Source organism: Melozone crissalis, unplaced genomic scaffold (assembly GCF_028551555.1).
Source record: "Melozone crissalis strain CALT ecotype California unplaced genomic scaffold, PUWL_Pcris_2 ptg000033l_1, whole genome shotgun sequence".
NCBI classification, from domain to species: domain Eukaryota; kingdom Metazoa; phylum Chordata; class Aves; order Passeriformes; family Passerellidae; genus Melozone; species Melozone crissalis.
In genome coordinates, this window is record NW_026535811.1 from 8,077,591 (window position 1) to 8,100,036 (window position 22,446).

Genomic DNA, 22,446 nt, shown 5'->3' on the forward strand with positions numbered 1-22,446 from the left:
CCTCGGCAAACCTGCAGGGGCAGCGGTCCCGGTGCCCTCATGGCCGCAGCCACAGCGGGAACCTCGGAGCGGCGGCTGGAACGGCAGGGACGAGCAGGCCCTGGAGCAGCAAATGAAATGTAAGAGAAACTCCACAGCTGTAGCAGGAGCCAGGGGTGTCCTGGCAGGCAGGGAATGTGGCGTCACATTGTAGTGAGAAACCTGGAGCAGTGGCAGAGAAGCGGCTGGGCAGCGGCAGCCGGGCTCACAAACACGGCCCCCTCAGAGAGGTTACGGGTACCGGGTTTTCCCCTGAGGCACCTGAGTAGACGGTGAGGGCCATTTCTAGTGGGATAAGGTGTTAATAAGGTCCCAGTCCAATGGTGTAGATGGTGAGGGTCCTTTCTAGTGGGATAAGGTGTTAATAAGGTCCCAGTCCAATGGTGTAGATGGTGAGGGTCCTTTCTAGTGAGGTAAGGTGTTAATAAGGTCCCAGTCCAATGGTGTAGATGGTGAGGGCCCTTTCTAGTGAGGTAGTTCAGAAGGTCCCAGTCCAATGGCCACTCGTATGAGCAAAGGCTCGCCCACAGTAAGGAAGAAGCAATACAGGGCTGGGCTCTGGTCATGGCAGTGAATTCTCCCTGTAGTAATCAAGAGCTCAACGTTTCTCCCCCAATGCAAGATGGCAAGAGAGTGAGAGGAGCTCAGCCCAGCCCAACCCCTTACCCCCAGGCCAAAATCTCACAGTAACTCTGCCCTTCTCAAGAGAAAAGCCCCCAGTCAAGAGAGAAGCCAGCTGCACCCTTCTCCCACTTTGGCCAATTTTTGTGTCTCTCTTAAGTACAGGTTGTTATTGTTTCTAATCAGCAGATGGGACAAAATTCCATGAGAGAAAGAAACTAAAGGAAAAATCCTAACCCCCAACAGTGGGAAAATGCTCTTCTGTTCAAATAGGGATGAGTTAAACTAAAGCTGAGCAGTGAGTGAATGAGAAAATTTGCCAGCTCACAGGAGCACAGGAACAGAGATGATTCCTCACATTTACTAATCAGACATGCTTAAACTGTCTGTCAGAGATAATTTTCTTAGTAAAGAAAGGAGACTCCCAAATCCACAGCGCAGAAAATTCTAAAAGGGGCATAAAGATGTATGGGCTGGAAGCCCCAGAGGATGTTAGGCTGCACAGGTACTCCTCATGTGTCAGCAAAGCTGGAGAAGCTCTCCCACTTGGCAGGCACTTTGTGGGTCAGTAGCTCTGGAATGGTTGAGTCCATTCCAGGCTGGAGTTAGTGTCTGCAGGAAAATGGGAACAGAGGCATCCCCAGTTTGGGTCTTTGGACAATTCTCTCATGTGCTTGATTTGAGTCAAGGGCAGGCACTGAGTTAAGGTCTCAGGGCTGTTCTGTTGTGTATAACCAAGACATGGTGGTAGTGTTGTAGCTGTGAGTTAGTAAAAGAGATGTCCAAAGGTATGTGGTTTTGATTTGTTCCTCTGATAATTGTTTGGTTCATTAACCCAGATCAACTTTGGCTTGCCTTGCCAATAACAAATATAATTCTCCAGAAATGCTCTTCAAGTGTCTGTCCTTCAGCCTTTCTGCCTCTGCTGGTCCTGTGATTATGGGCCCAGTTTCACCCTTGAGAATGCTGCAGTAGGGAGTGGCAGAAGGAAACCCTGGGCCATCTTCATACAGTGATGGGTGGAAAATCTCTGCTGCCTTTGGGATTCAAAAAAAGCAACAGCCTGCTAGAAATAGAAAACCACTGGCCAAGAATTTCAGGACAGTGCACCTAAAAGGTGGTTGGTTTTCTGAGTTCATTCTTGAGCTTATAGTATGTGTAAAGCTCCCCATGTGTGTCCTTCTACTAGTGCTGGGTCTGCATTTGTTTCATCTGTGGCCTTCCTAGCTTGCTGATGTTTTCACAGCACTCAGAGCATTCTGGTCAGTACCTTTTTGTAGTACATCTAATCTCTACTGTTGATAATCTCCCCATCTCATGTGAAGAAATTTAATCAGGAGACCCTTGGACTGAAAAGGCCATTGAGCTGAATTTAAAGTTCAGTTGACCAAAGCACCTACTCAGGTATTCTTCTTGCAGAAGGGAAAAAGGGACCACTGAGAAATTCTTCTGTTTCAAAAAAAATGCTGTGAAGGCCTTTTTTTTCCTCACTTTTCAGCTTCATGTAAGACATGACACATATGTGAAGTGTCATGTAAATTCAAGCTCTTCTGGCTAGGTCTTCATAGTATCCCCTGTGGGTCCACAGGTAGGAAAGACCAAATGGCTTTGTCATGTCTGGTTTTGGCAATAGTAAGAATTTTCCGTGCTTTCAAAAAAGAGCAAGGACACAAAAAAATCCAATGAAGGGAACCGTGCTGTTTACCGCTACTTTATTGGCTTTACTTGTAATCAGTCCCGGAGCTGTCCAGTGGAGCAGACCTTTGGGAAATGTGTTCCACCCCACAGCAAACAGTGCTGTGAATGGCCAGATGGAGGAGGTGATGTGAACTGAGAGCCAGGAGTGCATGGAGCAGTGCCCTGACCCAGGAGAGACTGGGGAGGCTTTTCTGTGTCAGATTTGATTGGTTTGAGTAAACAGAGCCCGTGCATTTCCGAAAGGTTTCTAACAAATGTGTGAGACATCCTGCAGCCCCGTGCCGGAGCAGCGCCACAGCTGGGAGCTCACCTTTCAACTGTGCTTCGCCTGCTTCCAGATTTCAAAAGCTGGCAAGGATAAGATGAAGGTTTTAGATAAGTTAATGCTTTTGACTCATGTGACCCTTCAAGTCCTTGGCATTGTAGCAGGGAAAAATTTTAAAAAAGGAGTATAGTTGTTTTTCACATTGTAGCACATCCATAAAAGCTGTGCATTTTAAGGTATGCTTCAGAGGTAAAAGTTTAATCCACAGAATAAATTTGCTGCATCACATTAAATGTAAAATACACTTTTTACACATCTTTGTTTTTGCAGAACTATCTGTTAGTTGTTTCTAAGCTAGAATAATGGTAATTTGGCTTCATTCTTCATCACATGGCAGAATATTGCTGACACTCTGCAACACTAACACCTTTAGCAAACATGGAATGAAAAAACCAAAGGAAGCTGTGCCTTTCATATTCTCCTCTTTGTCTTTCTACAGGCTTTAGCTGCATAATGCCTATAAATGCTGCAAATCCAGACAAATTAGGATCAATACCAATGCCACTGAAAAAGTATTTAAAAACAAAATACAATTATGCAGAAACACAAGGAAGAGACAGCCATCAATGAGTTTTAATGAAATACCTGCTTTTGTTTCACCACTTTCAATGTGGTGGAATTTAATTTATTTTTGGGATGTGTTTTTGCTTTATAATGAAAACTTGTGGATTGAAAGCTTCAGCCTCTGCATGTTACCTCTTGAGGGCATCTAGGATCCTCTTGTAATGGCTCTAGAGGTGCAGAACGCCTTCTGTCACCTCAGAAGACAACTCCTGTTGTTGTTTCTTGTTCTTCTGGCTGCACAAGCAGCTCAAAAGTCACACTTGGTTCCAAACAGAGGCAGCTGCTACTCATGGATGAATTCCAGCTAAACACCCAGCCCAAATCTCCTGGGTGTCCAAGAGAGCTGGGGATATGGATCTCCTTTCATAAGGAACATGCCAAGATGGCAGGTTTTTAAGTTCATTGCTGGGAATTCCCCACAGATATGTTACTTATGTTGGACATCTTTAGCATCTGTCCCTGCATGTAAGGCAGGGATTCTGAAGTGGTTCCACATGCAGCCACACTCTGCTTTAGGCCTCCCAGTGTGCACAGACATTGATGTTTGCTCCAGGACAGACTTCCCTCTTCCTGTGCAAATTCAGTAGCCTCTTACAAGGCTTCTGCCTTACCTTTTTCTCCCAGGTGATGGAAATGCGACCTCCTTTTTTTTTTTTCTGGTATCTTTTAAGCTATTCTGGCTGCCAGTTGCCTCTGGTTTTTTTTACATGAGGGAATGGGGGAATGTTTATGAAATGGTTGTATGTCGTACGCGCTTTAATGGAAACTTGAGACAAATCTTCTCAGCTTTCCTTAACACTCTGTTCTTAAAAGCCAGATGTTGAAAAAGTTTCAAAAATGTATCTGTCATGCTCAGAATCCAAGCATTTGCACACAATCAATTTTAGACACGCAAGTAGTTTGCTGAATGCAAAAAGACTCATGGCATCTGCTCAGAGGGCTGGTGCTCTGAGCTGGATCCTTCCTGCTTTAGGAAGGTGAGAGCTGGGGACTAAAGCTCAGTTCCAGACCAGGAGTTTGCTCAGCCCAGCAGTGAGCAAGCAGTGAGCTGGTGATCTGAGTGCTCATCATGAGGTGCTCCTTTTTCTTCATTGCTTACATCCACAGCTTCAGGGAATTAGATGGATGAATTGCTGAATTAAGGGAGGATAAATTAGACACACAAATTTATCTGATAAGGTGAAAGTGCTCAGGTGGAAGTCTGGGGCCAGACTCCATCCTTAGTGGCTCTGCCTAATGCAGCAGGAGCACTGAGGTAGCACCATGTTTCCCCTGCATTCCTGTGCTCTTGTTCAGGCCTTTCCATCTGCACAGGGACTTGGGCTGAAGGTGGACCAAGGGAAGGCTGCTTGTCAGTCACAGACCTGAACTCAGTCAAATACAAGGATAGTGAGGGCATGCAAATAGTTGGGGAGAGAGATGCCCACTTCCCTGTTTTAGTTCCCTCGTGAAGCAAAACTATTTGTTTCACTGAGTAAATTCATTGCAGTGGTGCCTTGCTTCCTTTCTCTGACTGGAAAAGATTTTGTTGGGTTACTGTGTCTTGGAGAGTTGGATCTTACTCAACTGAAGTTTTTTTGGGCCTGCATGGAAGCTGGGGTAGTCAATACCATCAGTTATCTCCCTTCATTGAGTAAAACCACAGGAATAGTGATCACTTAAATATCCTGGAATATTTGTAGTCAAGCAGACCTTTTACTCTGGATACACTTTTCCTGCAGTGTAGTGTAGCTCAGTGCTACCATGCAATTGGTTAGCCTGTGCAGGATACGGGGTCAAAATGACTGGAGTGGTTCAGTGATCGGGAGAAGGTGCCGTGGGAAAGGCAGAGCTGCAGGCTGGAGGGATGGGAGAGGCCATTATGGGTGAGGAGAGAGTCAGCTGGAAGTGAGATTGGGATTGGTTGGAGGAACACATGGACAGGGTACGAGCAGGAAGCTGATTGGCTGGGAGGATGTGTGGCGTGCAGCATGGCAGCTGAGCCAGCCAATGGGTGCCTTCTTTCCGTTGAGCGCTGTTAAATCTCCGTTTGGTTTCAGTTATGTCAGGTTAAAATTAAAGGTATAAAAAGGGGCCGATTTTTACAATATAGAGATCTCTTTCTCTCCTTATGTAGAGGTACATAAGGGGGTCTGTGTTGCTTTGTTCCCCACTGCTACAAGCATACAACCATTTTTTAAGTTTGTAATTTACTGTAACTTTGCTTTTAGGGCATGAAATTTGGTGGCTGAAGCCGATGGGACTTCAGACAGTGCAGTTCCTGATTTTTTCAGCTGCCAATTTCCAGCCTATTTTTAAAACTGTGCATTCTTCTTTTAATAGCTAGAAAACTTTACTCCATATTACTTTATATTGTGGAATTTTAGGTGAAGTATAAAAAAAGAAAGATGGCGCTTTTTTTTCTGGCATAGTCTGCACTTTATGTCTCCGTCAAGTGCTTTTCTAAAGCTGTTTTTCCCAGACTGTGTGTTTTGCATGGGTGGGACAGTGGGTTATTGTTAGCCTGTTAGACACAACTCGGCTTGAATACCCTTCAGTAGTTTGGGAGGCAAGTCAGCTCTATTTGCATTTGTTCCAGTCACAAAGGTTTATAGGTCAGCAAAGGCTGGCTGGAAAAATTCAACATGCCAATGCACTATTCTTCTATGGCTGTCAGGAATTCAAACGTGCTGGTTTTTATATTTCTCCTTGGTCATGAATATATGATCGCACTGTCTGGAGTCGCTTTGTTCCTTCGGAGCTTGGTACCAGCTGGGACTAAGATGGAGGATGTGACTTGATGCCAGCTTCCCCCCCTCTTTTGCCCACACTAATCAGCAGCAAATCAAATGTCCGTGCGTCTGGAGGCAGTGAGAGGGCACTGCTCACCGCTGCACTGGGGTGCTGCTGGCGTTTTCTCTTCTCTGAAAAAGAGTCCAGCTGAATAAAAGATGACATTTGTCCTTTAACAGAAAACATTGCATTAGCTTAATCTCCCTTCTGGTTTGGGTGCTCTTTTTTCTTCCTGTTTCTATTTAGGTATGTTTGGGTTACATCCTGGAATGTTTCCTGCTTAGCTCGATGCAGAGATGGTGCAGAGACCTTCGTTTGTGTACAGCCTGACAAAGAGTTGGCATCTTTTAGGATTCAAAAAACTGAAAGCTGTTCATATAGCTTTAATGTACACTCATAAAGATATCTCCTGAAAACTTTGGTATATCACCAACAGCCTGATCTTTTGAGAGCTTGCAATCAAAGCTTAAAATACATACTAGAAAAGACTGTCTTTCCCAAAGAAAGCATTTCCTTAGCTTTGTTTTTCATCCTCTAGTTTTAGAGAAGGTATGGCCTTTTGCAGTTCTTGAAATGAAATATAGATTTATCCAGTGTAATTTGATTCCTTCCAAGCTGCATTTTGAATTTTAAATGGTATGTCTGAACGCATTGTGCAGGATACTGTTGCAGTTTTGCTGGGAGCTGACATCTCATTTCCAGGCTGCCTCACTGCAGCCCATTTCCCTGAAACCCGTAAGCCCCCTTGAGCTGGACTGATTTTAACTCAGTTACAAAAACCACTTATCTTTATAGCTGTAGCTTGAGATCTGAGAATTTTCTTATGAAGGAATAAAATAATGCCAGATCTCCTTTTAATATGCTCATTGAAATGCGAGCTGTGACCTTTCTTGTTCTGCTGCAAAGAGTCTTTCTGCAGAGCAGGGGCTGTTTGGGGGCATGGCATGTGCAGCCTGGGGAGGCAGCAGCTCCCCCTCCTCCTGCTGCCTCCTCGGGGCAGCCAGGGAGCCCCGTTCCTTTTGAATGCAGGATTGGCTGCCAACTTGGCACCATCGTTCATGTTTATAGATTTAAATTCAGCACATGGCTTTAACTCTTCAGCTGCGCTGCCTGCAAACAATCGCCCCAAAGCGAACGCAAAGGTATAATCAGCTCATTGTCTCTGCCTTGCCAACTTGCATCTGACCCTTGGAAATCCAGTTGGGAACGTTATTTTAAATGCCAGCTTGGGTGAGACGCATGCAGAGAGCAAAAGCATGTTTTACATGGAAATGTTTACAAAATATTCAACCTTTTGGGGGAAAAGCAGCTCCTAAAAGAAACATTTTCCAAAATCATGTAAAATAGTGAGGGGAGGATAGTCTGGAATAATTGAAAAAACTCCATGGTTACAATACTAGTAAGCACCAAAAAAATAGTTAAGAACCTTCTTTTTCAGCTTACACAACTACTAACTAACGTGGTGCAAACAGCATAAAATTGCTGGAAATTAGTCTGAGAAGAACATGCCATCATTTGGTTGGAGCGTTTTTTGACTTTTTAAAAAAACAGTTTGGTGGGTTTTTTTGCTTTTATTTAGTAAAACAGTTTGTTTTACTAAATAAAGATTTCAGTCAGTTCTAACTATTTTATTAAGCGAAATACTTTACCACTTGTAAAATAATTTTTAAAATGCAATCATGATTGATTTATTAAGAATGTTTTCCACAATTAGAGACATTCTAAAGCTCATTCACTGCTCCATGGCTTTAGTATCTAGTAAAGGAACAATGATAACCTGACTGCAAATGTAGTCATGCTCTGAAATCTAATGTGAATCTTAGCTTCAAAATGGAAAAATAAATATTTAATACAGTGATTGGGTGAGGGCCATCCACCCAGTGAAACCACAGGCTGAATCCCACCCTTTCCAGGCACTGCTAAGGTTTGGGTACAGACAAAGATGCAGAGAAATGCAATTTCCAAGGTTTTAGCTGCAGCCTTTTATCTGAGTCAAATATTTTTTTCTAACTTTCTAATGCCCTTCATACTTACAAGCATCTCAGTTATGACTCTTGGATACAAAATTTGTATGGTTTTAGCACCTGCATTCAATCATATTAGAGTTACAACAGGGTTGGGAGGTGGAGGATTTACCTATTCTTTTTCCCAACAATTTGTAAGGCATAAAGCACTTTGCATGTGACAAAACAGCTCTTTCATTCACAAATTATCTCCTTTAGCATGAAGTTCTGGATGCAGGTGAGCAGTGATCTGACTGTAAAACATTCAGTGTAATCAGAGGGTAATTTGATAAGTCCCTTTCTGGGATTTTAAGTATCTTCATCATCATGGATGTGATGTATTGGAAGCTTCTTTGTAGCTAGCTCTGAAAAAAGATGAAGAGCAACAAAGCATCTCAGCTACATTGTAAACATGTAACTATATTCTTATTTTAGAATAATAAAAATTTCTCTTTTTCTCTCAAACCCTGCTGAGTGTTTTGGTACAGGATGCACTCAAAAGAGCTTTCTTTTTGGCAATTTTTTTATTCTTTAAAGTGACTAAGTCTTTCATAGTGTATCAGATATACCACATTAATCATTTCTTGGCATTTTTCTTCTAATTGACGTGTGTGTGTGTGTGTATACATCCGCATGTGCTCTTCCCTTGTTTCTGGAATTTTAAGGAGGTGAGAAGCACACAAACTGAAGAGTCTCTAATGGTTTGCTTGCTGTAGAAAACAGATTTATTTTTATAAAAATACCCACTGTTTTCTGACCTAGTGTGAAAGATGCTGTATTTATATAAACGCTAATGTCAGAAACGCAGCTGTTACGATACTTTGTGCTTTTATTGGTGTGGTTTCCACCAGCTCCTAAACCCCTTGGATTGCTCCTAAGTGAAAGCAAAAGTTGCAGGCACAGCTTGGATACCCTTGGATGTCCTGGACTGCAGTTGAAGCCATGATCAATAGGTGGATTTTTGGATTTGGTTTTGTTTTGTGGAATTGGTTTCGAATAGTTGAGGGAAAATACAGAAATTGCATATTGAGATTTCAGTGCCACAGAAAAGGAGCAAGCAGAGCACTGACATACCACAGTAATTTTGGATGATGATAAATCCTTTAATTAGGTGTGCAGTGTGAGTGACCCTATGGATAAGGTTTTTTAGAATTTGCAGTTTTCCAGAGAGAAAAAATAATAAATCAGCCTTGGAGAATTGCTTTATTTTAAGGTGGAAAAAAGACATGGAGTTTTCTTACCTAGTGCTTTAGTTTTCTTCTATTTGTTATCTTTTTTTTTTTTTTTTCCCCAATACTGATCTTATGGTCAGTGAATCTCTCCCCTTGTGTTTTTCAGCACCTGCCAGGTCTGCCCCAGGGCTGATGGCTGTGTTCTGACCCCAGCAACAAACTTGAAGAGGTAAGATACATGGCATATTTCAGTATTAGAACAAATGGCCCTTTTCCTCATTGTGTTATTGTGCACTTTGTAGACATCCAGAAAAGCCAGGGATTTACAAGTATTTACATGCCCTGACATTGCCAACAGCCCACTGAGCCTCACCTTCCCAGGGAGGTTATCCCTGTGCCAGGAGAGGCCTTTATCCCAAGGAGCTTGGATGAGGAGGGAGGACAATCTAAAACTTAAACTTCTGTAGAATTTTGTGTAGTACTTCACTGCTTGGTGCACATCCATGTGGACTAACTGCACCATGAAATGTGGCCTCTAACAACACTATTTGAAATTAATTTAATTATATAAATGCAGAAATCATGGCACTGCTTGATCCTTTTTCATTTCTGCTACATACATGAGTTCAAGGATATTTCTGGTGTGAATACAAGTAGTTCTTTGAGCAAGAGTTCTCTGAGGAATTGGGGTGGAGGACAGTCTCCTTTTGATTGCTGTATTTGCTTGTCCCTTTGCTGAAGTTCAAGTCAAAGGCACACACAGGGCAGCTGCACCTGTCAAAGGCATTTTGAATTCCTTGGCCCTGCCAGAGGCAGTGGAAAGGAGCACAGGAGCCCCAGGCCTGTCCCATATAAGAAATACCTCCCTTGCCAATATTGTTACTGAGCTGTGTTTCTCACCAATTGCCCCCTGTAAGAATAGGATGTTTTGTACACTTAATAACACCAAACCTAAACAGAAGTGGGTTTAGTTGTGACTATGGTTCTCCTGTCCCAGTGCACTGTGGCACTCCCGGCTGGATTGTGTGCAGGAGTGGAAGCTGGAAGGGTGCAATGGCATATGGGAGCCTGGAGATGAACCTGGGGTAGGAAACTGGGTGAGACACAGGAGAAAAATGGTTTCTTTCCTTGTATCAAGATGTAGATCAGCCTGACCCCTCCATGCCCTTCCTGCTGTCACCACATTAGCACCAGCTTTGACACTTGGAGGTGACCTGTGGGACGGTGCAGCCACAGGCTGAGAATGAGTAAATAGAAGTGTGGCAATGAAATATGTGGGAAAGGCAGTGAGGGGATTTCCAGCCATATACATTTCATATAAACTGTTTTTCCTTGCAAGGGAGATTTGCACTTGTTGCATTTACTGGATTTGTATTTGCCTGAAATGCAACTGAGTTAGGTGTTGTATATAGTCCCTCTGGGATTTTCTGACATAACCAAAGGATTTTTACTTTGCAGGGAATGTGAGCCTGGAGTGTGGCCAGGTCTGACCAATGTGTAAATTTGGGTGTCTGAAGGGGGAGATGCCATGCTTGGCTGGGGCTCCTTGTGGCATGTGGGGAGTGTTCTCTTCCCTGGGTGAGGGCAGAGTGCTGCTGCTGGAAGGAAAGCTCCAGCCAGGCACTTCTTACAGTGTGGAGGGGTCACTCAAAGAATAATTGCCATGAAAGATTAATACTGCATTTTAAACACTTGTAGTAGTGGTGATTCTGGTTCTGCAGCCACTCTTTCTCTGTGTGCATCTCCTGCTAGATGATTTTAAGTTACCCAAGAAATACAGGGGAATAATTTGCTCTGAAATGCATTTTATAATGCTTCACCTAAAAGTAGGTACTTCTAAACAATGCAAAAATGAACCAAAACCAAGAACCAAATGTAGTTGGCTCTTTTCTGATGAGCATGCTTTCTTTATATAAGCTTCCAGGTGTCCATATTGGTGCTGTGTACATGCTATGGATTTATTGTTGCTATCCTGTTTAGCAGCATGGCGATATCAGCTAGAGAAACTGCTTTTCATGCATTTTTTGCATTAATCTAGCTCTTTCATTATTTTCTCTAACCTGCACAATTTTCTGTTTCCTCAGAGGGGCAGGAATCTAACAGAAAAGTATTATCTACCACAAAATAAGGTTTTTTCTAAATAAAGAATTACAGTAGTTGCAGTATTCAGTCCAGAATCAGTGGCAGAGTGTGAGGATCAGGTGATTTGGCAGAATAACAGTTTTATTCCTCAGGTGGCCTTCACTTGAGTGCAAGTTACAGGTTCAAGTCTATAAAAGTGTTGAGATACCAGACTTTGGAAAATTGTGGCATTCCATTGCATAAGAAACATGTAAAATATTTTTAGGGAGTTTAACACTTACCAGCACTCTGATCTTTGCGCAGCAAAACGTTTGGTAACCAAAGTAACTGGTGTTAAAATGTTGAGACTAAAGTAGGTTGTACCAGCATTTCTGTCAGCATTCCATAACTCAAGGGGACTCATAAATCTGGTTATGCCACCAGTGTCTTGTATTAAATGTACTGTGGGTTTAAGTATCTGGAAGATTATTTCCCAGGTATAATTCCCACTGCCAGTGAGTGAGGGCCTGCTGCACACCTGGAGTTCTGGTATTGGCAGGGAAAAGCTGTGGAGTGTGTGCTCCCATTCCTGCCTTTACAGAAATTGTGTCCACCCAAGCAGTTCCCAGCTGCAGGGAGATGCTGTGTTAGCTGTGTGACATGGGCTGGTGACAGATACTGTCACACTTCACTGGAGCAGGTCAGGTATCCCAACATTGGTCTGGGTAAGAGTGCCCAAGGTTCTATTGTTATTGTAGTTTATTAGTTCTTGAAAGAATTTTCAAACAGAAAAATGAATTCACTTGCTGACTGCTAACACATTTTCTGAGCACTTCTGAATAGCTGCTGGCTGCTGTCTTTGGATATAATAATGGAGTGCAAGCAAGTTCACCAACCTTATTGGAAACCTTATGGATGTATAAAGAAAGTGTGCTGGCCTTTGCAGCCTTCTGAAAGCAGAAGATGCTTTAGTAATGTCATTTTATAGACAATAAACATCCTGTGGCACTTCAGATTTGGTAAATCTACACCCTGAATGAAAAGTTACAAATGTGCACTGTGCTTTTAGCCTCCTGATGTGCCTTAAAACTTCTCTATCTTGGCTAATTTCTGCCTTCCAACTAGTAATTGGCAGGGAGGACTGGGAGCTGCTCTTCAAAGGCAATTCTTGGTGGATCTGTCACTAGCAGGCTGCTCTGCAAAAATTCCATGTGAATTGGGCATGCAGGCCTCCATCCCTCAGTGCATCTGAGTCCTGCTTAGCAGGGGGCAGGTGGAAAAGGAGAGGCTGTAGAGGCATCACCCCTGGTTCAGCCTGCAAAGAAGTTGAAGAAACCAGAGGCTTGGGGAACTCTGCTCTGTGGAGTTTAGGGCATCTCAGCAGGAACTCTTCTGATGTAAAATTGTGCAAATAAATGCTGTAAGTAAGTTGCAACCTCAGAAAGACATAACACATGACAAGGTAATGGGTGGCAGGATGTAGACAGAATGACCTGCATAAACATTGACTTTAGTTCCCTAGTTTTGGGTGCATCAGAGAGCAAGGAGAGTGAGCCTAAGCTGACAAAAAGTGAGGTGTGAAAAAGCTTAGTTAGTAGCCAGGTGGTTTAGGGGGAAATCAGACTTTTCCAGAGCATCATATCCCATTATAATGCATTCTGCACTGACAGTCTGATCCTTCTGGCTGAGGATGCTCTGGCCCAGGCCTCAAGGGCTTTCATGGCAGGTGGGGAAAGCTCCAGGACAGACCTTCTACATCTTTGTTTTCTGCCATTAAACATGATATCTTTGCAGGTTTAACATCATAACTTCCTTGTGTGAAATAATGCTATTTATTTACAATCTTCTATTTTGGTGAGGGAATGTTTGAGGCATAATGTATTTTTTTCAGAGACATTCTGTCATTTGGAAAATACTGTAGTACCTTTCAAAAGCTATTTTTGTTCATTTGTAAAGTGTTACATTCAGCCCTTGCAGATAAGAAAATCATCTGAAATATAAAACAAAACACAGTACTGCATTTTCCTTTCTGAATAATAGATGAACATTTATAGATGAGAGCCCCTCCCATTAGTTAAATAATAAATAAAGAGTTGCATGAATTTTCTTTCAAATGAAACATTTTAATTGTTCCTGATCATCCCAAGCAAATGCAACTGTTACAGTGATGGCTCCAAATATCAGCCTCACACAATCAACATAAAAGGGCATTATTTGCCCAGCTGTGGTGAAAGTACCACACATCATGCTCTTATGATTAGTTTTGACTTATATTTTAGAAAGAAAACATTTTTTTTCTCAGGGAGCACTCTTTGATTAGCTACATGGTTGTTGTAGCTCTGTTTTCTTTCTTCCCCCATTTTTATTTATATTTGCCAATATTTGGTTACCTTAAGGTTGAAATAACAGCAGGTAACACTAAATCACAGAGCTCTTGAATTAAAGGGACCTCTGAAGTCAGAGATACTACTTTAGTTTCACATTGTGTTACTAAGCTTGTTTTAAAGGCAGCATTTTAATTTATTTCTTAGCCTCTCCTTCTTCCCCAAAGATGCAACACATCCCCCAAACCACTGCTCTTGTCCTGTATTGTATTTCTCCTCTTTAATATCTGTATTACCCCTGTACATTTTCCAAAGTGCACAGTACCACAGCAGTGCCCTAAAATTCAGAAGAACTCTCAAGTATTCCTGTAACACTAATGAATATCAGTATTAAATTCTGGAGAGCAGGTAACAAATAACTAATAACAACTAAAACCATCCCCAAAAAAGTGACTAGAAGTTGAAAATAATGCACTGTACTTTGCAGTCTTTCATACCTTGACCACTGCCTTGGCCAGGTTTATGTTGAAGCAGAGGATGTTTGCCCCACAATTGATACATACAGCCATTTTTCCAGGAAAAATGTTCCTTTCTTTTTCATAATGTCTGTGTAAGTGTTCAAATATTCACCACGGAGCTTGGAATAGGTATTGGCCAATGATGACTTAGAAACAAGTATGAGCTTGCAGTCCTGAGCCACATGCTCTGCTTTTCCATGCCAGATGGTTAAACTGAGTGACAGCTCAGGCCCAGACAGTCTCCCCTCCAGCAAGGTAAGCAGACTGTGTCAGAGCTGTCCTCAGGGGGGTGTTTGCCTCCAGCCTTGTCCCTGCACAGCCCAGGGTGTTCCCTGGCTGATGTGGAACAGCCTGACCCTCGTTGAGTTACCAGTGTTCAGACCAGCCCAGCAAAATCTTCTCTGAAATCTGGAAAGAGAAGGGTGGGGGAGCTTCTTCTGTAGTTTGCTTCATAGGGATCCTGCTTTGTCGTTTTAGTAGCCTTTGCCTCTGCAGCTGAACAAGGGTTTCATTGTGTGAGAAACTCTGCCATGGTTTAACCCCAGATGGAAACTCAGCCCCATGCAGCCACTCACTCCCTCATGCTCGTGGGACACAGGAGAGGATTGGGAAAAAAAGTGAGAAAAATGAGAAAACTCAGGGGGTGAGATGAACAGAGTTTAATAGGGAAAGCAAAAGTGTGTACACAAACAAAGTAAAACCAGGGATTCATTCCCCACTTCCCTTGGACAGGCAGGTGCTCAGCCATCCCAGAGAAGCTGGGCTCCATCACAGCTCACAGTCTCTTGGGAACACAAACTCCATCACTCCAAATGGCCCCTCCTTCCTCCTCCTCCTCCTCCCCACTGCTTTGTATACTGATGCTGTATGGGTTGGGATGTCCCTGTGGCCAGCTGGGCTCAGCTCTCCTGGATGTGCATCCTCCCAAGGCCTTGTGCCCCCACTCCTGTCACTGGTGGGGTGGGAGAGGAGCAGAAAAGGCCTTGGCTCTGTGCATGCCTACACTAAATAATAACTAAAACATCCCTGTGCTATCAGCACTGTTCCAGCACAAATCCAAAACACAGCCACTACCAGCCACTGGGATGAAATTTAACTCTACCCCAGCCAAATCCAGCACAAATCCTGAATCCTTCCAAGTCCAGAGGAGTGAGGTGTGTGACTGAGAAGATCAGACCTGTGGCCCTGTGCCATTCACATACTGACACACATTTTCCCTGTATCCTCTTGGCTGCTCTGGCAGGGGGCTGCTGGGTAGAGCTGGGGCCAGCCCCTCTCTCATCTCCTGCTGCTGGCACTGGAGTGGGTGGCAGAGGGGACAGAGCCCTTCCTCAGGGGCTGCTTGAGCCACTGAGGCCACTTCAGGTGAAAGAAAACATCCCAAATGTCACACAGCCTATGGAGTGGTGTGAGAGATCAGTGAGGGAAGGGGAGAGAGGAGGAAGGGACCTGAAACTCCAAAGGAACTCCTCATGACATCAGGTTCTCTTGTGCCCTTTATTAGGGTGGATGATGAAAGGTGGAAAATTTTTTAGACTTTTTTATTTTACATTTATTTATGCCTGTTTTCCCCATGTATAACTTTGGGCCTTTTGGTATCAAAGCTCCCATGAAGTGCTGGTCAAGGGAAGAGGTGACTGCACCCTGTTGTAATGTTGAAAACATGCTCATGTTCTGCTGAACGTACTCTGAAATATTGGCAAAGCAGTACCTGCACAGTTCAGGTAGTGTGTGAGGCTGTATCATCTACAGTTCAATAAATCAACAACCCATAGTGCAACGAATATTCTTCTGCCACTAAAATACACCTCAAAACCAGAAGCTGTTCTTTCAAAGCAATGTGGACTTGCTTACCATGTACTCTGAATAACTGAACAATAACTGGAGTATTTTTATTCAACAGACCTCACACACATGGATTTTTTAATCTTAAACTTTTCTGTTTACAAAGCGCTGAGCTCAATATGGTGAGCATAAGATTTTTTTTAATTATCAGGAATTAGCAATGTAAGAAAATATATTTTTAAAAAATTTTATCTTTTAAACATTTTCATTGCAGAAAAGGCATACTGAGATTTTCCATTATAAATAATCATGCACTAACTCAGAACTTTGGGGAAAAAATCAGATTAAACCATTATATGCATTTAAAGGAAAATGTTTTCTTTACATTAATCAGTAAGGTGATAAAGTTAGTGTGGGTTTTTTAAATGAACACTTGTTAACTGCTCTGCAGAGGAATAACTTTGAAATGCTATTTCTTCAACTAAAATTTGAGATTGTACATTACAAATATGTAAGATTTTTATTTATTTTGTAAAAAGAGCTGTTGCTCAAAAGGCATTAGAATCAAAGTCCTTGTTTTTGCTAAGCACTCAACGTGATCAGGCCCAAAGTCAGAGTCCCTCTGCACTGCTGCCACCTCAAAGTTCAGGAATTCAGGTAACTTCAAACCACACAGTGTGCCCCAGCTTCCTTAAATGACCAAGGAAATGATGTCTAGGAGTTTTTAAATGGGGAGTGGGATTTTATCTGAAGTGAAGAAAGCAAGGAATGTAAAAGCTTTAATGGACTATTTTCAGTTATTGCCCTGGTCTTTCCCAAATAATGGCAATTTTCTGTTCATTTTCTGCTAATTGCATGTGCAGACAGATTTTGTGCCATCTGTGGTGGCTCCAGATCAGAGAATTTCCTGCAGAGCAGTCAGGTTCCAGAGGAACTGCTCTGTGGTTGAAGCATGTCCTGGTTTGAGCTCCCTCCCACCCTGAGATCTGGGTTCCATCTCTACAGAGGTGGCATGTCCTGTGTCCTGCATGTGGCACAAATAACACATGAATGTATGGAAACTGCAAGGTTTTCTGCTGTGAGGAGCAAGCTGAACACAAATCAGTGTGTCTCCCACTGGTTTTTCTCAGTTAAGAAAGAAATCCTTCCAATTTTATAACTTCATATCTTGATGTTATGAAAGGTAAAGGTGGGCAAGGCATTTTTGGGTTATGCCATGCTGTGGTTGGTGTGTTCCCTCAGACTGTGCTGTGAAATTCTCACTAATCTTCATTCAATGAAATTTAATCATAGAAAATTCTAAATAGGTTTAGGTAGGATGACAGTTTTTGGATTAAAGATAATGCATCTTAAAATAGCAAGGCAGAAATATAAAAGCAAATCTAGAAAAGCCAATAAGGCATGAATCATTCAATAAAATAGGATCTAATGGTAGGAGTGTACTACAGTAGAGTTCAAGTACTCTTTGATGTACTTTTTTTTCAATCACCTGTTAGATTTTGTATGTAAATTCATTAAGTTAGAGCTCCTGGAAACAGACTTTGATTTACTAGATCTCTATCTGCATGTGAGAGCTTTAGTCACAAGTGTATTTAGATTGGGAGCAGACCAATACAGATTTTTTTTTACAACACACACAATCCTGGGAGTCCCCTGCAAGCTTGTGCACGAATTCCTGACAGATGTACCTGTATCAAAACAAGCAGGCAGAATGTGCTTGGCCACTTTTGCAAATATCAGGATACCCTTAAAAGTGCAATTGAATAAACCCAGATTTCACTACACCATCTCATTTTTCACTCTTTATTTTTAAATAATTCAAAATTTAATCTACTGAGACTAAAAAAACCACATGGAAGGTATCTTTGAGTGACAGCCTGAATGGTTTATGGGGAGGAAACTAATGACATACGACAAAATGCAGAAACATTGCTTGTCATACGCTCCTGTGCTACAAGTAAATTCATCAACCAACATCCACATTTCAGTGTCAATGTTGTGACAAAAAGAAACCAAAGCTAGGAAGTAACACTTGCATAGGTTGGTTTAAATTCAGGGGTGGTTGATTTTGACTTTTTTAATCCATTGAAAGAGGAATGTCTGGGGGTTTATCCCACTTCTTCCATTATTGTTCTACTTGAGTATCAGCCAATACCCTTTACTTTCTAAGAGTGTATGTCTTGTTCTGGAAGATATGAATACTGCTGTTACAAGGTTTAGATAAGAAGAACATGACTTTTATACACAGGTTTACCTGCATCTGAGTGTTGGAAATGACATTAAGAAGGAAGCTCCAGTACTTTCTCATCTCCTAAGCTCCTTTTTTCCCACTTGCCTTTTCACCTTTCAAAGTTAACAGTGTCCATTGAGAACACAGGAAGTTTAACTCCTAATTTCCCTACTTTTTCATCAATAAATCACTTACCAGGTTCATTTTTTTCTTAATTATGAGAGTACATGTGATGACTTGTACCTTCTCCAAAGAAACAAATTTTTATAAATTACAAATTTTATGAGAAGTAATCCAGCATTCTGTAGGAAAACGAAAGAGCTGCTTTCCCATTCAGGTTCTTCTGTTTGTTTTTGTTGGGTTTTTTTTCATTGAAAATGCTCATCTCACACATTAGCCAACAGTTGCAGATTATTTAGGACATTTCTTCCACGTAGGTCATTTAGGATTCCAGAATGTGATTTTAGCAGATTTTTGTAAGTATATTTCTGGTGAAATACAAGTGCTGAGCTGATGCAAGAATGAAAAAAATACTTTGTTGGGAGGAACTTGAATTTTCATTTCTCCATATCAGAAGAATGCCTTCAAAATAATACTCGAGTCCTTTACAGATTTTGTTTGGACTACTTTAACTGTTTTTCTCCTGGAATAATTTTGTTAGCCTTGGTCAAGCTTGCCCTGAACAAGGCTGATTTCAGGTTGTAGCAGTGTGCCAAGAACATTCCACCCCAAAAGGCCACCACCATTCCATTGAGAAAATGGTGTTCTTAGTGCTTGAAATAGCAACATTTTGCCCATATCATCAGAGTTTCAGTAATTCATGTCTAGTATATATTCAGGCAACTGTTTGCTCTTCACCAGAACACACCATGTGTCCTCCTGGAAGGGGCCACCTGCCCACACTTAGTGCAGGGTCCTTGCTGTTGGCATCATTGTGCTGCAGTGTAGAAGCTTATTCTGCCAAAGGCTCAGCTGCCTTTTGGGGCTCAAGGTTCCCTGTGCTGTGCAAAAAGGAATTTAGGGTTCCATCTCTTAGCAATGAGTTCTTGCCAAACTCATTCATCTAGAAAAACTATTTTCTCTCTAAATACTCTCCCATTTAACTGCAGAAGGCATATTGCCTGTGATTTCTGGATTTATCCCGTTCAGAGGTTTGCTTCCAGGGGTGTCTGAAGGATCCTGTAAAAGTTAGCATAAGCATTCATGTTATTACAGGTTTCTTTGAGTTACAGCTTTCAGCTCTAGGCACATTTAAAACACTAAAAATTCTCAGGAAGGATGAAAATTCAGAAGAAGCAGAAAAAAGTGTTAGTGGAACAATAATCCAAAATAACCACAAACTCAGCCAGCCAGTAAGTGCACTGTGGCCTTCCCTGCTGCCCTGACCTGGCTCTTCCTGCCTGGGGCAATGTGAAAGGAATGTGCATTCCTTGCTGCCTCCCAGTCTTCCTTTTGTGCCAGAGGAAAAGGAAAGCTGACTTTGGCCTGGCAGATGCTTTTGGTGGTCACTTGGGAGTCCTTGCCCTCAGTTCAGCACACACAAGTGAGCTCACTGGATCCCAGTTACAGGAACTGTGGATCTCAGCTAGTGCCCACTGTGTCTGCTTGGACACAAACCAGCCCATGACACTCCCCAAAGCAGTGCTGGAATGGTCAAATGTACAAAATTTGAGTTTGTCCTGGTTAAGGGCAAATTTGGGAGAAAACCTCTAAAGGGATTCCTCTAGAAAGCAGATTCAAGCAGCCCTTTCCCCAGATGGTTCAGGAAAATATTTCCTTGGAGAAAAGTGGAAAAAAACTGTTTATTTAACAGGCAAAGCCTTCCCAGCACAAAAAAAAAATTGAACAATATTAAACAATAAACTCTTGCCAATCTGTAGAGATGCCAAACTCAGGAAGCCCCTCCATGGGCTGTAGCTCAGCTCACTCAGTCTCTGTCAGCCCCTCCAGGGCTGGAAATGCCCCGGCCCAGGCCCAGCCCGGTGCCCACAGCTGGAGCTGCCTGTGCTCTGCTGGGTGTTCTGTCCAGAGCAGGGTTAAACAGGCCCAAGGAAAAGAAAAACCACAGTCCAGGGAACTTCTCTGCCCCAGCTAGCTAAAACTAACTAAAAGCAAAGGAGAGCCCTGTCCTGCTGTCTGTCCATGTGCAGACAGCACAGTCCAGGAGCAGGAAGCAGTGAGTGCAGTTCCTGATAACAAACTCTGCACTTCTTCTCTCTCCCCTTCACTCTCAGAACCTGTCTTTAAGGTGCAAAACTTATTTCTGGGCTAAACAGATGAATGGGGATACAAGCATCATAAAGTCACCCCCAGGACAAACCTTCCCCAATCCTAATACCTACTTAAAAAGAAGATACTAAAGGATAGAAAATAGTTTTTAAAACTGGTTTTGTTTTATTTTATATTGTGTTCCAGCACTATAGCGCTGAGAAAACCAGTTTTATTAAGCTGGGATAATGGGAAATGCTCCCTAACCTCCTAGTGCCTGGTAGTGCTTGCTTCAGAACTGTGCTTTGTGTAGAACAAAGGGCATGTATTTGGCAGAAATCCACAAGGGCAGGTATTTTACTTTTTGTTTTTAACACACTCAAATTATAAGTCAGTTAATATTGGCTCATCATGTGGAACTCCTTGGTTGTGAACTCTGGCAAGGCTTTGGCCCTGCCAGGAGGGTCCAGGGGAAAGATGCTTTCAGCACACAGTGCCAGTATGTGTTGTGCTTTACCAGGAGTTTGGGCTCCCAGGATGGACAGGATGCTTGTGCCAAAGTCTTACCCTTAAAATGTGGGTAGTGTCTCTCCTTTAGCTCATGGGATTTCTGTGAATATCAATTAGAGCATCTCTGAGAAGTGTCCAAGGACCCCAGTGGTAAATTGTGCCACAGGAAAACCTTGTAATTCAGGCTCTGATGGGTAGTTTGAGGAGCATCCAGCAAATAAGACATAGAACTGCACCTTGTTAGTGAGGAGAATACAAAATAGGGTAGCCACCAATAATGGCATTGTTTGGTTTCACCCAGTTCCTGAAGCTGGGCCCCAGCAGAAAAGATGGAAGGCCTACAAGTGAGAATTGTGTACAAGAAATGCTGCACAGCAGATTTTATTCCTGTTTTTCTCTGCTGGATTCTATACACTTTAATCCTCTTTGAACAAGATTAAGCATTGTTTCCATATATCTCTGGCATGTGTATGCATGTGTCTGTGTGTCAGTGCACATGCTTGAGCAAGTAGTTTTTTGCAGGTTAGGTGAGGGGGTTAATAGCAAATGGCATGAGCAGAGATTTTATCCTGTAGCAGTCTCCAAAGATCCAAATGAGTCATCAGGAGGAGTGGAATATTCTGAACCATCCCACAGTGCTACTTGAGCCATCTGATGGAAATGGAAGATAATTCTCTATTTCAAGCATCTCCATAAACATCACAGTTGTTGGTGATTCCCTCTTTTCCCCTGACAGTGCCCTGCCTTGTCAGCACTGTCTCTTCTCTACCTGCCCCCATTTGCTTCCCCAGCCAAGATACCCAGTTTCTTTTTGCAAATTGTTTTAACTTCCCTGCTCAGACAGTCTATTCCCACCTTGTGCAGCCAGCCTGCCTCCCTTGCTCCACCAGTCTCTGTCACTTTACTGATGCCCTTCTCCCTTCTTTTCCTTGTGTTCTGCTTTAATAGTTTCAGTTCTTCCATTCTGAAATCGAGCAGCTTGCCCTGGGCTGTCTGAATGCCACAGGAGGGACATTAAGAGCAGAGGACAGTGATGGTTTCATGGCAGGCAGTCCCACCATCCCTAGGAATGACAGAGCTCTGGTGTCAGGCAGGTTTGTCTCCATCTCACCAGCAGCATGGTCCATGAAAGTGAGGGCTTTGTGATTTTCTCTGTCAAACCTCAGGAAGCTCCTGGCCAGTGAACACAAGCTGAGGCTTTCTCACCTTGGCACCCTGGCCAGGGTGAAGCAGCAAATTCCACCTCCTTACCAGGCCACTCCCATCCTAACCCCCGCTCCAAACAGGGGCAAGCAGGAGCTTCTCCAAGAAGAGCTTTCCCTAATTAGGCAGCATGACCAAGCAGTCATTGATAGGCTCCTTCTCAGCAAGGCCTGAGATGTTTGGTTGAAGATTTTCAAACAAGTCATCCCCGAGGCACACACCTGGTGAGGGCTGTTTGCAGCCAAACAGTTGGAGTTTGGCAAACTCTTTAACCAACTGAAAGTGCAGTCTTCAAGTAGGAGGTATCTGGCAGTTATGCCAGCCCCACCTCTCATTTTTTATTTTTTGGTTCATTTAATAAAGCAGTAAAGAATTTTAAGGGAGGATTTTTTCCATTAGAATTTAATAATCTA